The sequence below is a fragment of the Hyla sarda genome, unplaced genomic scaffold, assembly GCF_029499605.1.
Source record: "Hyla sarda isolate aHylSar1 unplaced genomic scaffold, aHylSar1.hap1 scaffold_111, whole genome shotgun sequence".
In the NCBI taxonomy this organism is placed as follows: domain Eukaryota; kingdom Metazoa; phylum Chordata; class Amphibia; order Anura; family Hylidae; genus Hyla; species Hyla sarda.
Genome location: NW_026607730.1, coordinates 517,228 through 532,132, shown reverse-complemented (window position 1 = coordinate 532,132; position 14,905 = coordinate 517,228).

Below are 14,905 nucleotides of genomic sequence, written 5' to 3'. Positions count from 1 at the left end.
CACTACAATGCTCAGAAGAGAAGAAGTCACATCTGGCTTTTGAAAAGCAAATTTTGCTGAAATTGTTTTTGGGGGCATGTCGCATTTAAGAAGCCCCTATGGTGCCAGAACAGCAAAAAAAAAAAAAAAAAAAACACATTGCATACTACTTTGGAAACTACACCCCTCAAGGAACGTAACAAAGCGTACAGTGAGCATTAACACCCCACAGGTGTTTGACAAAGTTGGACGTGAAAATTAAAAATTTGATTTTTTCCCTAGAATGCTGATGTTACCCCAAATTTAACATTTTTACAAGGGGTTATAGGAGAAAATGTCCCCCAAAATTTGTAGCCCCATCTCTTCTGAGTATGGAAATACCCCATGTGTGGACGTCAAGTGCTCTGCTGGCGCACTACAATGATCAGAAGAGAAGAAGTCACATTTGGCTTTTAGAAAGCAAATTTTGCTGAAATTGTTTTTTTGGGGGGATGTCGCATTTAGGAAGCCCCTATGGTGCCAGAACAGCAAAAAAAAAAAAAAAAAAAAATCATGGCATACTACTTTGGAAACTACACCCTTCAAGGAACGTAACAAGGGGTCCGCTGAGACTTTAACGAAAAGTTGTCAAACACCTGTGGGGTGTAAAGTCGGATGTGTAAATTAATTTTTGTACCCCACAGGTGTTTGACAAAGTTGGATGTGAAAATGAAAAATTAGATTTTTCTCCCTAGAATGCTGATGTTACCCCAAATTTTCTATTTTCACAAGAGGTAATTGGAGAAAATGCCTCCCAAAATTTGTAACCCCATTTCTTCTGAGTATATGTGGATATAAAGTGCTCTGCGGGCGAACTACAATGCTCATAAGAGGAGGAGCGCCATTGAGTGTTTGGTGAGAGAATTTGGTTGGAATAGAAGTGGGAGGCCATGTGTGTTTACAAAGCCCCCCCCCCGTGGTGCCAGAAGAGTGGACACCCCCCCCCCCACATGTGACCCCCATTTTGCCATTTTGGAAACTACACCCCTCACAGAATTTAATAAGGGGTGCAGTGAACATTTACACCCCACTGGCGTTTGACAGATCTTTGAAACAGTGGGCTATGCAAATGAAAAATAAAATTTTTAATTTTCACGGACCACTGTTCCAAAAATCTGTCAGACACCTGTGTTGTGTAAATTCTCACTGCACCCCTTATTACATTACGTCAGGGTTGTAGTTTCAAAAATGGGGTCACATGTGGGGGGGGGATCCACTGTTCTGGCACTATGGGGGCTTTGTAAACACACATGACCTTCAATTTCAGAAACCTTCTCTTGCCAAAAGCCCAATGGCGCTCCTTCTTTTCTGAGCATTGTAGTGCACCCGCAGAGCACTTTACATCCACATATGGGGTATGTTCTTACTCAGAAGAAATGGGGTTACATATTTTTTTTTTGGGGGGGGGGGCTTTTTTCTTATTCTCCCTTGTGAAAATGAAAAATGTAGGGTAACACTAGCATTTTTGTGAAAAATGTATTTTTTCACATCCAACTTTAACGAAAATGTGTCAAACACCTGTGGGGTGTTAAGGCTCACTATACCTCATGTTACATTCCATGAGGGGTGTAGTTTCCAAAATGGGGTCACATGTGGGTATTTATTGTTTTGCATTTATGTCAGAATCGCTGTAAAATCAGCCATCCCTGTGCAAATCACCAATTTAGACCTCAAATTAGCCTTGTTGTGCACCCACAGAGCAATTTATGCCTACATATGGGGTATTTCCGTACTCAGGAGAAATTGCATTACAATTTTTATTTTTTTTCCTTTTACCGCTTGTGAAAATTAAAAGTATGGGGCAACATTAGCACGTTAGTGGGAAATTCATATTTTATTTATTTATTTATTTATTTAATTTATTTTTACACTAACATGCTGGTGTAGACCCTAACTTTACCTTTTCATAAGGGGTAAAAGGAGAAAAAGCCCCCCAAACTTTGTAACGCAATTTCTCCGGAGTAAGGAGATACCCCATATGTGGCCCTAAACTGTTTCCTTGAAATACAACAGGGCTCCGAAGTGAGAGAGCGCCATGCGCATTTGAGGACTAAATTGGGGATTTGAATCCACCACAAAAATACCCTAGGGCAGTGTTTCCCAAACAGGGTGTCTCCAGCTGTTTGTAAAACTCCCAGCATGCCTTGATAGTCAGTGGCTGTCCGGCAATACTGTGAGTTGTTATTTTTTAACAGCTGGAGGCTCCATTTTGGAAACCGTGCCGTACAGGATTTTTTTTTTTATTGGGGGGGGGGGGGGGGGGGGACTGTGTAGGGGTATGAAGTGTTTTACTTTTTATTTTGTGCAGTGTAGTGTTTTTAGGATACATTCACACGGGGCGGAGGTTTACAGTGAGTTTCTTTGCTGGGAGTTTGAGCTACGGTGGAAAATTTGCCGTATCTCAAACTTGCAGCAGAACTCGCTGTTAACCCACCCGTGTGAATGTACCCTGTACATTCACATAGGGGGGTGGGGGGGGGGGCAAACCTCCAGCTGTTGCAAAACTACATCTCCCAGCATGCACTGACAGACCATACATGCTGGGAGTTGTAGTTATGCAACAGCTGGAGGCACATTGGTTGCGAAACACAGAGTTTTTTACTTAACTCAGTGTTTCACAACCAGTGTGCCTCCAGCTGTTGCAAACCTAGAACTCCCAGCATGTACAGTCTCTCAGTGCATGTTGGGAGTTGTATTTTTGCAACAGCTGGAGGCACACTGGTTGCAAAACACAGTTAGGTAACAAACTCTGTTTCACAACCTCTTGACTAGGTTCATCCTGTTCCCCCATAACAGTTGGAAAAACAGGCTGTAGACCCCAGTGTAGTAAGCCTCTGGCAAGATACATACGCTGCCCAGATAGATTAAAAAAAAAAGGGGAGCAGGTACGATTTGATCAGGTGTACCCTTTCCCTGAGGGTCATAGACCAACCCTTCCACTGGTCCACCTTCTGAGCGGCATCCTGGAGCTTACCATCCCAGTTTTTGGTGGGATAATCATCCTGGCCAAATGTGATGCCTAAGACTTTTGCTGATTCTTGGGGCCCTGGAAGGGTGTCCGGGAGATCAAACGTGGGATCCCCCCCCTCTCCCAGCCAGAGACTCTCACACTTATCCCGGTTGATCTTAGACCCGGATGCCTCCGAGTAGTGGTCCACCTCCGACATCACCACATCGACCTCCTCTCTCTCGAGACGAAAATAGTGACATAGTCAGCGTACGCCACCACTCTCTGGGTGACAGCCAGCTCCGCCAGACTCATCCCGACTCCCGCCAATGGTCCGCGACTCACCCTCCTAAGGAAGGGATCGATCGCGAACACATATAAGAGCGGGCTCACATATAAGAGCGGCCAGACCACCCATTCACCAGCGGGAAACTCTCTGCCCCAGCATACAAGATCTTAAGCCAATTAACAAAAGTACTCGGTAAGCCATATGTCAGGAGGACGGACCAGAGGTACTCATGGTTCACCCGATCAAATGCTTTGGTCTGATCCAAGGACAGCAAGTACCCCTTCCAGAGACCTGCACTACTCCGCTCCACTGCCTCCCTGACACTAAGGACAGCACTTAAAGTGCTTCGGCCTGGAACAGTGCAGTGCTGGGCCCCTGAAAGAAGCCAGGGTGCAAACTTCACCAACCGATTAAACAGTATCTTAGCCAGAAGTTTCCTGTCCGCATTGAGAAGAGCTGTGGGCCTCCAATTCTCAATTAGTGTTGAGCGGCATAGGCCATATTCGAATTTGCGATATTTCACGAATTTATGGACGAATATTCATCATATATTTGCTAAATTAGCATATTCGTAATATTCACGTTTTATTTCATATGCGAAAATTCGTGTATGCGAAAATTAGCATATGCGAAAATCAGCATATTAAAAATTAGCATAAGTGAAAATTCGCATATGCGAAAATTAACATATGAAAATTTTCGCTTCTGCGAAAATCTGCACGCCAGTCTCACACAGTAGTATTAGAGCCTTCTTTACACCACACAAGCTGGAAGCAGAGAGGTATGATCACTGTGATGTGTACTGTCAAAAAAAATTTGTAATTACGAATATATAGTGCTATATTCGCAAATAAAATTCGGATTGCGAATGTTCGCGAGCAACACTATTCTCAATTCGGCTGGGATCTTTACCCTTTGAGAGAAGAATCAGGGCTGACCTCCTCATAGACTTCGGCAGTGTGCTCGAGGAGAGACACTCATTGAATACCTCAGTCAAGAGGGGAGCTAAAGACTCCTTAAAGGTTCTGTACCACTTGGATGTTAAGCCATCCGGACCTGGCGACTTCTTGGGGCAAACCCCTCATTCGCCAGTTTCACTTCCTCTTCCCTGATTTCTTCTGCCAAAACATTAAGAGAGGGGTCTACCCCTGGCTCAGGAATGGTTTCAGCCAGGAAAGCTGACATCATGTCTCGATCTAGATCCTTCCTGCCCAAGAGGTGCGAGTAGAAGGATCTGACAACCTCCAAGATCCCTGATCTGGACCGATTCAGAGATCCTGTACTATCAATCAGTCCTGAAATGATTTTACTTCTCACTGACATCTTACAGTTTTTGTAAGGGTCGGGTGAGCGGCACTTCGCGAAATCCCTCTCAAAAACCAAAGATGCGTGCCTATCATACTGACCCCTCATTAGCAAGGATTTAACTCTGGAGATATCCTCTCGGCTACCTCCAGTCGAAACGAGGAGCTCGAGTTTCCTCCTCAGACCCTGATACAAGCGGTACCTGTTCAGGGACCTGAGGCTCGAGAGCTGGCGGAAGAACCCGCAACCATCCTCTTGAATATCTCCCACCACTCCAGCTTAGCACTACAAAGATCCAGTTAAGGTACCTGACTCTGAAGAAAATCCTCAAAGAACTGTCTTATCTCAGCTTTCTCCAGGAGGTACGAATTCAGCTTCCAATAACCTTTTCCCATCCGGGGGGTCTCTGAAACATTCAGGGAAAACAAAATCATACAGTGATCGGAGAACTTCGGAGACTGCGGAAGAGACGGCTTCCTCCTTTATATAAAACCGATCAATCCTAGACCTGCGACTCCCTTGATGATAGGTGAAACCCGCATGGCCTGATGGGCTCTGGATGTGGGCGTCCTCTAGGCGAGCTTCTCTAGCTATGCTAATCAGTGCCACACTATCGCAAGTGAGGAGCCTCTCCTATCTTGGGACCTCGTGACATTATTGAAGTCCCCTCCAAAGATCACCTGCTGACTCGTAAAAAGAAAGGGCATTATCCTCATGAAGAGATCTTTACGGCCCCGCTTAGTTTGCGGGGCGTAGATGTTAAGGAGCCGGAGCTCTTGTCCCTTCATGAAGACATCTAAGATCGGGCACCTCCCCATTTCTAATTCAATAACCCATTGGCATTCAACAGGAGCGGTAAAAAGGACCACCACCCCACTATACGGTTCAGCCGCAAGAGACCAGTGGGAGGGACCACGCCTCCACTCTCTTCTGGCTTTTACCAGAGAGGCTAGATCTGACAACCTGGTCTCTTGTAAAAAGAAAATGTTGGCTTCAACACGGCCGAGAAAATCAAAGGCTGCAAATCTAGCCATATCAGACTTTATGCTGGCACAATTAATAGATGCCAGCGTCAATGGCTTGAGTGCCGCCATACAGGGTGATTAAATTAGATGGCCATACCCTTTACTTTTTCTTTCCTTTCTTTTTGATCCCCTCATCCCCCGAAGAAGATGAGAGGGCAGGACCACTCTTTGATCTTTTTATGTACTCTGATAGATTCATATTGTCCCTGTCTCCCTCTGGCCCTGGTCTAGCCCTGCCCTCTAAGTAAGGTGCCTCAACAGGACAGGGCCCAGTTCACCCCAGAGGCTCTTTCTCCCTAGGCACCTCGCCCTCACCTTCCCCCTCCAAGAAGGGGGAGGAGATGGTATCGAGGACGAGGTACCGGTTTGACAGGTCAATCAGAGGGGGGGGCAGTCAGGCTTCCGTTTTGGACCTGGCCTGTAGTACCAGGAGCTTCAGAGGGCTCTGACCTCATCTTTCTCCCTTTCCTTTTGCCCTTATGGGCCTTATATGCCCTTTTTGGGCCTCACCCAACTCTCCTAATCCACACTTTCATAGTGGGAGGAATCGGAAGGGTTGGCCCTATTGCCTTCCTCTGTGAAGTCTCCTGATCTCCTCATCCAGCACATTCTCCTCCAGTGCTTCAGCAGTTACAGGGCCAGCTTCAGGAGCAGGGACTGAAGCTACCCCCGCCACCTGGGCACTCTTCAGCTCCTTACTCCTTCTACGATTTTCCTCCCGCCTTAGTTTGGCGGGGCCCTTTTTTCCTCCTCACTAGCCCTATTGCGCCCCCTTCCCTGCCCATACCCTCCCCAGCCGAGGCAACTTCACAGCTCTCCCCAGCTGGAGCGGCCGCTGCACGGGCGAAGGCGCTAGGACAACGGCTGAAAGGGTGTCCGAGGACAACACACAGGTGGCATCGGATCTGCCAACAGGATGCGGGCAGATGACCCACCCCACCACACAAAGCTCAGACCTGCACAGTACAGGCTGCGCTAAAGTGAGTGGGGCTGCCACACCTGTGACAGACCTTAGGTTGCCCCTGATAGAAGACCTGAATCCCATCACGTCCAAGGAAGGCAGCTGACGGAATGTGGGCAACCGTACTCCCTGAACGTTTGAGTTTGACGGAAAACGTCCAGGCCCCGGACCAGATCCCGTCCTCATCAAAGTTGTTCTTGGGCATGTCGGTCACATCCCCATACCGTCCAAACCAGGTCATGATGTCATAATAAGAAAGCGACTCGTTACGGGTCAAAACGGTCACTTGCTTGACAGGAAATTGCCTTTACGGAGAAATCCCACCAGCCGGGCTCGTTCTTCGTCACTTCGTAGTTTGACCAGAAGAGTTCAAGACCCTCTGGCCGAACGAAACTGATGTCAAACTAAGACGAACTCAACCACTTTAGCGCGAGGTGGACACGCATCCTCGCCCCTCCAAATCAGACGGACAACATTCCTACGGTTATTGTCCTGCCCGGGTGTCGGGAGGGACCAGATAACCTCCCCATTCCGCTCTTGGAAAGCCCCCAAACTGTGCCTCTCTATCCAGAAGGAGATGTATAGCAAACTTCGAGGAGGATAGGAATTCCGGCGCTGACCAAGGAGGAGACAATAGAGCCAGGTGTGTAGCGAACAGATTGAATCCAATGCGACGCGTTTCACCGCGTTCAATGTGGTGAAACGCGTCGCATTGGATTCAATCTGTTCGCTACACACCTGGCTCTATTGTCTCCTCCTTGGTCAGCGCCGGAATTCCCATCCTCCTCGAAGTTTGCTATACATCTTACTGTTTCTAGGAAGGCTGCAGACCAGGATCATCATATTAAACGCATATCCTGGTTGTGTGGGAGTGCACACAACCTGGCAGGGTGAGCCTTTACTTTTTCCCTCCCCTCCCACACACCTGTGATCCCGTTGATTCTCCACAAGGGAGCGCCTGTTTTTCTTTGTTTTACTCTCTATCCAGAAAGACAGGTCGACCTCACCCCTTCCCTCTACCTGGATCAACCTGTCGCCCCTGCGTAGAGCCTCCTGGAGGCGCTGTTGCAAGTGGCCTCCAGAGCCGGACGGAGACTGTGACCCCCCTGAACCCCCGGCAGTGACATTGGCATAGCTCCTAGGAGCAGTCACTACCTGGGGGCAGCCGGACCAGACACACACCTAAACCCAGAACCAGACCCAGAACCATTAATACCACCATTCACACCACTACTCTCATCATCTTTATTTTCTTTCATGCTAGACTTACCATTCATACCTCTACTACTACCACCACCAACATTCATTCCACTGACACTTTCACATACACTACTCTCATCCACAACACTACTACACCCATCATTCTCACATCTTGCACTCATAGCATCCTGCCTAACAAATTCTGGGCTGGCTGGGACTAGTAGTGTTGCTGGCTTTAAATAGATTTTCTGTTCTGGCTTAGCTGCTGGAGTCGACGCTAATGGCTCCTTCTCCATGGGTGATGTGACTTCCGGAGTCTGGGGCTGCCCCTCCAAGCGCACCCCAGCTCCTCCCACAGCGCCTGTACTTAGTTTGCCCGGCCGCATGGGCTTTACCGCTGATCCGGTGCCCGGGCACTCCGCCCCCCTCACAGAGGAGTGCCCCGCAGAACACACAGTACTCGGGGGACCCCCCCTGAGCACATGGACTCACCGCTCTCTGCCACCGGCGCCCGGACACTCCCCCCCCCCCCCCCCCTCACAGGAGAGTGCACTGCAGCGTCAACAATGCCCACGGCACTCAGGGAACCGCCCCCCGAGCACACAGCAGCATAGCTTGCCTCGCCACTGCCCACCATGAACCCATCCTGCCCCACCCTACCGGCAGGATGGGTGGGCTTCACATCTATTGCGTCCACCTCCTTTCCTGACATCATGCTGTACCCCCCCCCCCCATGCTGGCTCCGTTCCACCACAGAAACGGGGTCTGGCAGTCTGGGGGGCCCAGCAGCCTGAACCAGCTTTGCAGCTGGCCCAGACTACTGGAAAGGAACAAATGCATACGGTACAGATTCTTGGGTCTTTTGCTTCTTAGCTTTCCTCTTCACTGCCACTTAATCACATAAATCATCCCCAAAAGTAAAATTCTGGAGGTGGGCTGGGGACTCCTGGATGACTATAGCCCTCAATAAGACCCCAGCCTCACTCTCCACATCATCCTCCTCACTGTCACTGGAAGGAAGTGTCACCTGGACCGGTTCGATGCAGCTGTTCTGGGTGGTCTGGGTATCACAGGGAGCAGCCACAGCCACAGCATGTTCCTTCACCCTCTCCTCACTTTCTTCACCGCCACTACTCTCCCCATCATCCACCTCCACCTTACCTGGGGATTTCATGGCGGCAAACCAGTCTTCATTCACCAGCTTTTCACGGAAAAGACGGCTCCCCTCTAGGATCTCTGCTCTAATCTCCAACTTTCCTATCTCAGGCTTCAGGGCTTTTTTTCCTCAGCTCTGGCTTAATCCTCCTGAATCCAGAGTTTGCCAGACTCTGAGTCCTGCTTAGGTCTTCTTTGGCAAACATTAAGTCCTCACCGCTCAAACTCTGAAAAGTGTGAGGTCATGCGGGAACAGAAGGTTTCCTTGGGTCCTCTTTCCGCCCACATCTCAATGCTCTTCCTCCTCGCCTTCCTTCCACCATATCTCTGGCAAGCACCCTTTGCCGGAGGAGCAGATCCTGCATTGCTGCAGACTCTTCTAGATCTTCTTCCTCCGGTCGAAAAAAATGTCTGTCGCTGTTTTCTCTCCACCCCCCACCAGCCTGGAAGAATGGGGAATGGAGGCCCTGGGCTCAGTGGCGTTGCTAGGGTTGGTGTCACCCGGTGCGGTAGAAAATGGTGTCACCCCCCATACCTCCCCCCAGTAAGTTTTTAGCCTGTTGTGACAGACACCACTGTTGTAGCGCATTGTGAGAAATTCCAGTATAATAATCAGATATACCAGTTGCCACAGAATAGGAAAGTGTTAAAGAAGTTTTCACCATTTAAATATACAGCTCCCAGAATTACTTAAAGGGGTACTCCACTGGAAAACATTTACTTTTATATCAACTGGTGCCAGAAAGTTAAACAGATTTTTAAATTACTTCTATTTAAAATCTTAATACTTACAGTACTTATAAGCTGGTGTATGCTCCACAGGAAGTTGCGTAGTTCTTTCCAATCTGACCACAGTGCTATTTGCTGACACCTCTGTCCATGTCAGGAACTGTCCAGAGCAGGATAGGTTTGCTATGGGGATTTGCTCCTACTATGGACAGTTCTTGACATGGACAGAGGTGTCAGCACAGAGCACTGTGGTCAGACAGAAAAGAAATTAAAGAAAATAACTTCCTGTGAATCGCTTATACAGCAGCTAATAAGTACTGGAAGGATTAAGATTTTTAAATAGAAGTAATTTACAAATCTGTTTAACTTTGTAGCACCAGTTGATTAAAAATTTTTTTTTTCCAGTAGAGTACCCCTTTATGCAGTGGTGAGGTTATGCTGGGAGTTGTAGTTTCACTTACCATAACTGTAGAACTGACAAGAGACTACAGCTCTGATAGGACACAGAGAGGAGAATGTACAATGATATCAGTGACGTCTTCTCTATAGTCTTCCCTTATCTAATTCAGATGCTACATACCGCCTGGTCCAGCTAAAACTTCTGTCTGTAGAATGTGACGCCCAGACGTCTCCTCACTATGTCAGCGCATTCTCATCCTCTATATGAAAACAATTATTATTATAAACCTGCCAGACACTGTATCCTCTAAATATAATACTATTATACACTATACTCTTTGATTATAAACCTTCCATACACCATACCCACTGAATATAATAATACCACACACTGTACATTCTGAATATAATACCAACACATACTGTACACTCTGAATATAAATCTATCACATACTGTACCCTCTGAATATAATACTACCATATACTGTACCCTCTGAATATAATACTACCATATACTGTACCCTCTGAATATTAATCTGCCACATACTGTACCCCTGAATATAATACTATCACATACTGTACCCCTGAATATAATACTATCACATACTGTACCCTCTGAATATAATACCAACACATACTGTACACTCTGAATATATTACTACCACCCACTGCGCCCTCTGAATATAATACTTAGAGATGAGCAAACTACAGTAAATTCAACTCGTCACAAACTTCTCGGCTCGGCAGTTGATGGCTTTTCCTGCATAAATTAGTTCAGCTTTCAGGTGCTCTGGTGGGCTGGAAAAGGTGGATACAGTCCTAGGAGACTCTTTCCTAGGAATGTATCCACCTTTTCCAGCCCACCGGAGCACCTGAAGGCTGAACTAATTTACGCAGGATAAGTCATCAACTGCTGAGCCGACAAGTTCGTGACGAATCAAATTTACTGTAAGTTCGCTCATCTCTAATAATACTACCACCCACTGCGCCCTCTGAATATAATACTACCACAAACTGCGCCCTCTGAATATAATACTACCACAAACTGCGCCCTCTGAATATAATACTACCACAAACTGCGCCCTCTGAATATAATACTACCACAAACTGCGCCCTCTGAATATAATACTACCACCCACTGTGCCCTATGAATATAACACTACCACAAACTGCGCCCTCTGAATATAACGTTGCCATACAGTGCACCCTCTGAATATAATACCACAACAGCAGTAACACCCCTCAACATCCGTTAGCTGATGCTATTACCACGGGAGGGGGGTATTGGTGGTGTTGCTAGTGGATGATCGGGGTGCTACTACTGGGGGGGGGTGTTGCTAAAGGATGATGAGGGTGCTACTGGCCATCCCCCTTGGCAGTATCACCCCCATCATCCATCGGCAGGATCATCCTCCTGGCAGGAGCACTGCCATCATCCACCATCAGGATCTGCTGATGGGAGGTGCTGCTGGGGGGGGGGGTAGTTGCTGGCGGATGATGAGGGTGCTACTGCCAGGGGGGGGAGCATTAGGTAGGCAGCAGTTCCCCCACATTAGGTAGGTAGCAGTTTCCCCACATTAGGTAGCATCTTTTCCCCACATTAGGCAGCATAGATTCCCCACATTTGGTACCAGTTTCCCCACATTAGGTAGGTACCAGTTACCCCATATTAGGTATCAATTTCCCCATATTAGGTAGCACAGATTCCCCACATTAGGTAGCAGTTTCCCAACATTCGGTAGCACAGATTCCCCACATTAGCTAGCATAGACTCCCCACATTAGGTATCATAGACTCCGCACATTAGGTAGCATATACTCCGCACATTAGGTAGCATAGACTCCCCACATTAGGCTGCAGGTTCCCCACAATGCTTCAAAGTCTCCCCCCCCCCCCCCCACACACACGCACACAAAAAAAACAACACATACAACACAGAGAGACACAAACACACACACACACAGTCAGAGAGTCACACACACAGAGTCACACACAGAGTCACACACACACACAGAGTCACACAAACACACACAGTCACACACACACACAGAGTCACACACACAAACATAGATAGCGACAGACAGAGAGACAGACACACACACTCACCCATCCAGCGCAGCGATCCTTCTCACCGGGCGCAATGCGAGTGACGTAACTGACGTCCCCCTGCGCGGCCATGCGGTGTGACGTCAGGCCGGCGCAGACGTGGGAGCGGAGGCCGGGCACAGTACTGGTGAAGGTGAGGGGGGGGCGTGATGACGGACGGGCGCACTGAAAGGGGGGGGGGGTTGCTAACGGACGGGCGCACCGCACACACAGCACAGGGGGGGGGGGGTGTGCTGACGGATGGGAGGCCGGTTGGGCACAGTAGGGGGGTGTCAGTGTAGCTGGGGAGGGGGTGTGGGTGCTGCGGAGCGTCTTGGTGTCACCCCATTAGGTTGGTGTCACCCGGTGCGGGCCGCACCCCCCGCACCCGGGTCGCAACGCCACTGCCTGGGCTCCATGCAGGGAGGCTCTCCCCAGGAGCCTGACACACTCCTGGGAAGGCTGATGGATCACCTGCTCTGGTCTGATCTGCTTGAAGTTTGTGGCGCTCAACAAGGGACACACCCGTACGCTGCTCACACTGAAAGTGCTCTGGACTGCTGTGTTCACAGAATGTGCTCTCTGCTGACACCTCTGTCCGTGTCAGGAACTGTCCAGAGCAGGAGAGGTTTGCTATGGGGATTCGCTCCTACTCTGGACAGTTCCTAAAATGGACAGAGGTGTCAGCAGAGAGCACTGGGGTCAGACAGAAAGGAAATTCAAAAAGAAAAGAACTTCCTGTGGAGCATACAGCAGCTGATAAGTACTGAAAGGATTTTCAAATAGAAGTAATTTACAAATCTGTTTAACTTTCTGGCACCAGTTGATTAAAAAAAATGTTTTCCAGCGGAGTACCCCTTTAAGCAATGGTTAGGTTATGCTGGGAGTTGTAGTTTCACTCATCATAACTGTAGAACTTACAAGTGACTACAGCTCTGATAGGAGAATACAGAATGATATCAGTGACAACAGGTGACGTCTTCACTATAGTGAGGAGAATACACAATCATCAGTGATTACAGGTGACGTCTTCTCTATAGTGAGGAGAATACACAAGAATATCAGTGACTATAGGTGACATCTTCTCTATAGTCTTTCCTTATTTATTTCAGATGGTACATACCGCCGGGACTTGCTCCAGCTAAATGTTCACTCAGCAGAACTTGACGCCCAGATGGCTCCTCACTATGTCAGCGGATTCTGATCCTCTATATGTACAATAATTATAATAATACTGCCAATCACTGTACCCTCTGAATATAATACCGCCACACACCGTACCCTCTGTATATAAAACCGCCACACACTGTAACCTCTGAATATAAAACCACCACACACACCGTACCTTCTGTATATAAAACCGCCACACACCGTAACCTCTGAATATATTACTACAACACACTGTACCCTCTGAATATAGTACTACCACATACTGTGCTCTCTGAATATAACCTTGCCATGCACCCTCTGAATACAATACCGTAATGTATCGTGGCCCATATAATATACACTATAGCCAACATGTATAATAGTTGCAATCCACTGATTTTTGCAATACACATGATATGGAAGGGTTTTAGAAACTGCAATCTTTTTGTGAAAAGGCGCAAAAAGGCACAAAGCCACTGAAAAGTCTCTAAAACTACACCAGCACAGACTTAGCTTCTTCGTGTATGTGAAGAGAGAAATTTCAGAAAATTTGACCTGCACAAAATTTATCAAATGCTCTGCTACCTTTTAATAAATTTGGTGCTCCTACACATTACAGCACACAAAGAAAGGTGTAGAAAAATACTTCACTTACACCTACAATGATAAATTCTGGCCTATACCTCTGAAATGCAAAACACTCTGTGCCCCTCACATATAATGCCCCCTGTCCTGTGCCCCTCACATGTAATGCACCCTGTCCTGTGCCCCTCACATGTAATGCACCCTGTCCTGTGCCCCTCACATATAATGCCCCTTTCCTGTGCCCCTCACAAATAATGCACCCTGTCCTGTGCCCCTCACGTATAATGCCCGTCATGTTCCCCTCACGTATAATGCCCGTCCTGTGCCCCTCACATATAATGCCCCCTGTCCTGTGCCCCTCACATATAATGCACCCAGTCCTGTGCCCCTCACATATAATGCACCCAGTCCTGTGCCCCTCACATAATGCCCCCCGTACTGTGCCCCTCACATATAATGCACCCTGTCCTGTGCCCCTCACATATAATGCCCCATGTCCTGTGCCCCTCACATATAATGCACCCTGAGGGGGCATTATATGTGAGGGGCACATGTCAGGGGGCATTATATGTGGGGGCACATGACGGGGACATTATAAGTGAGGGGCACATGTCAGGGGGGCATTATAAGTGAGGGGCACATGTCAGGGGGGCATTATAAGTGAGGGGCACATGTCAGGAGGGCATTATAGGAGCCAGGAGGGGCACATGACGGGGGGGGGGGGGGGTCCTGTCATTTAGTAACATAATAACATAGTTCATAAGGTTGAAAATAGACCAGAGTCCATCAAGTTCAACCTATAATCCTAATCCCTACTGAGTTGAGTTGATCAAGAGGAAGGCAAAGAACCATCATACTAGAGGTAAAAATTCCTTCCCGACTCCAAATATGGCAGTCAGAATAAATCCCTGGATCAACCTTCTGTCCCTATCAATCTAGTATACATAACCAGAAATGTTATTACTCTCAAAACATGCATCCAGACCCCTTTTGATCTTTTTTACAGAGTTCACCATGACCACCTCCTCCGGGAGAGAATTCCACAGTCTTACTGCTCT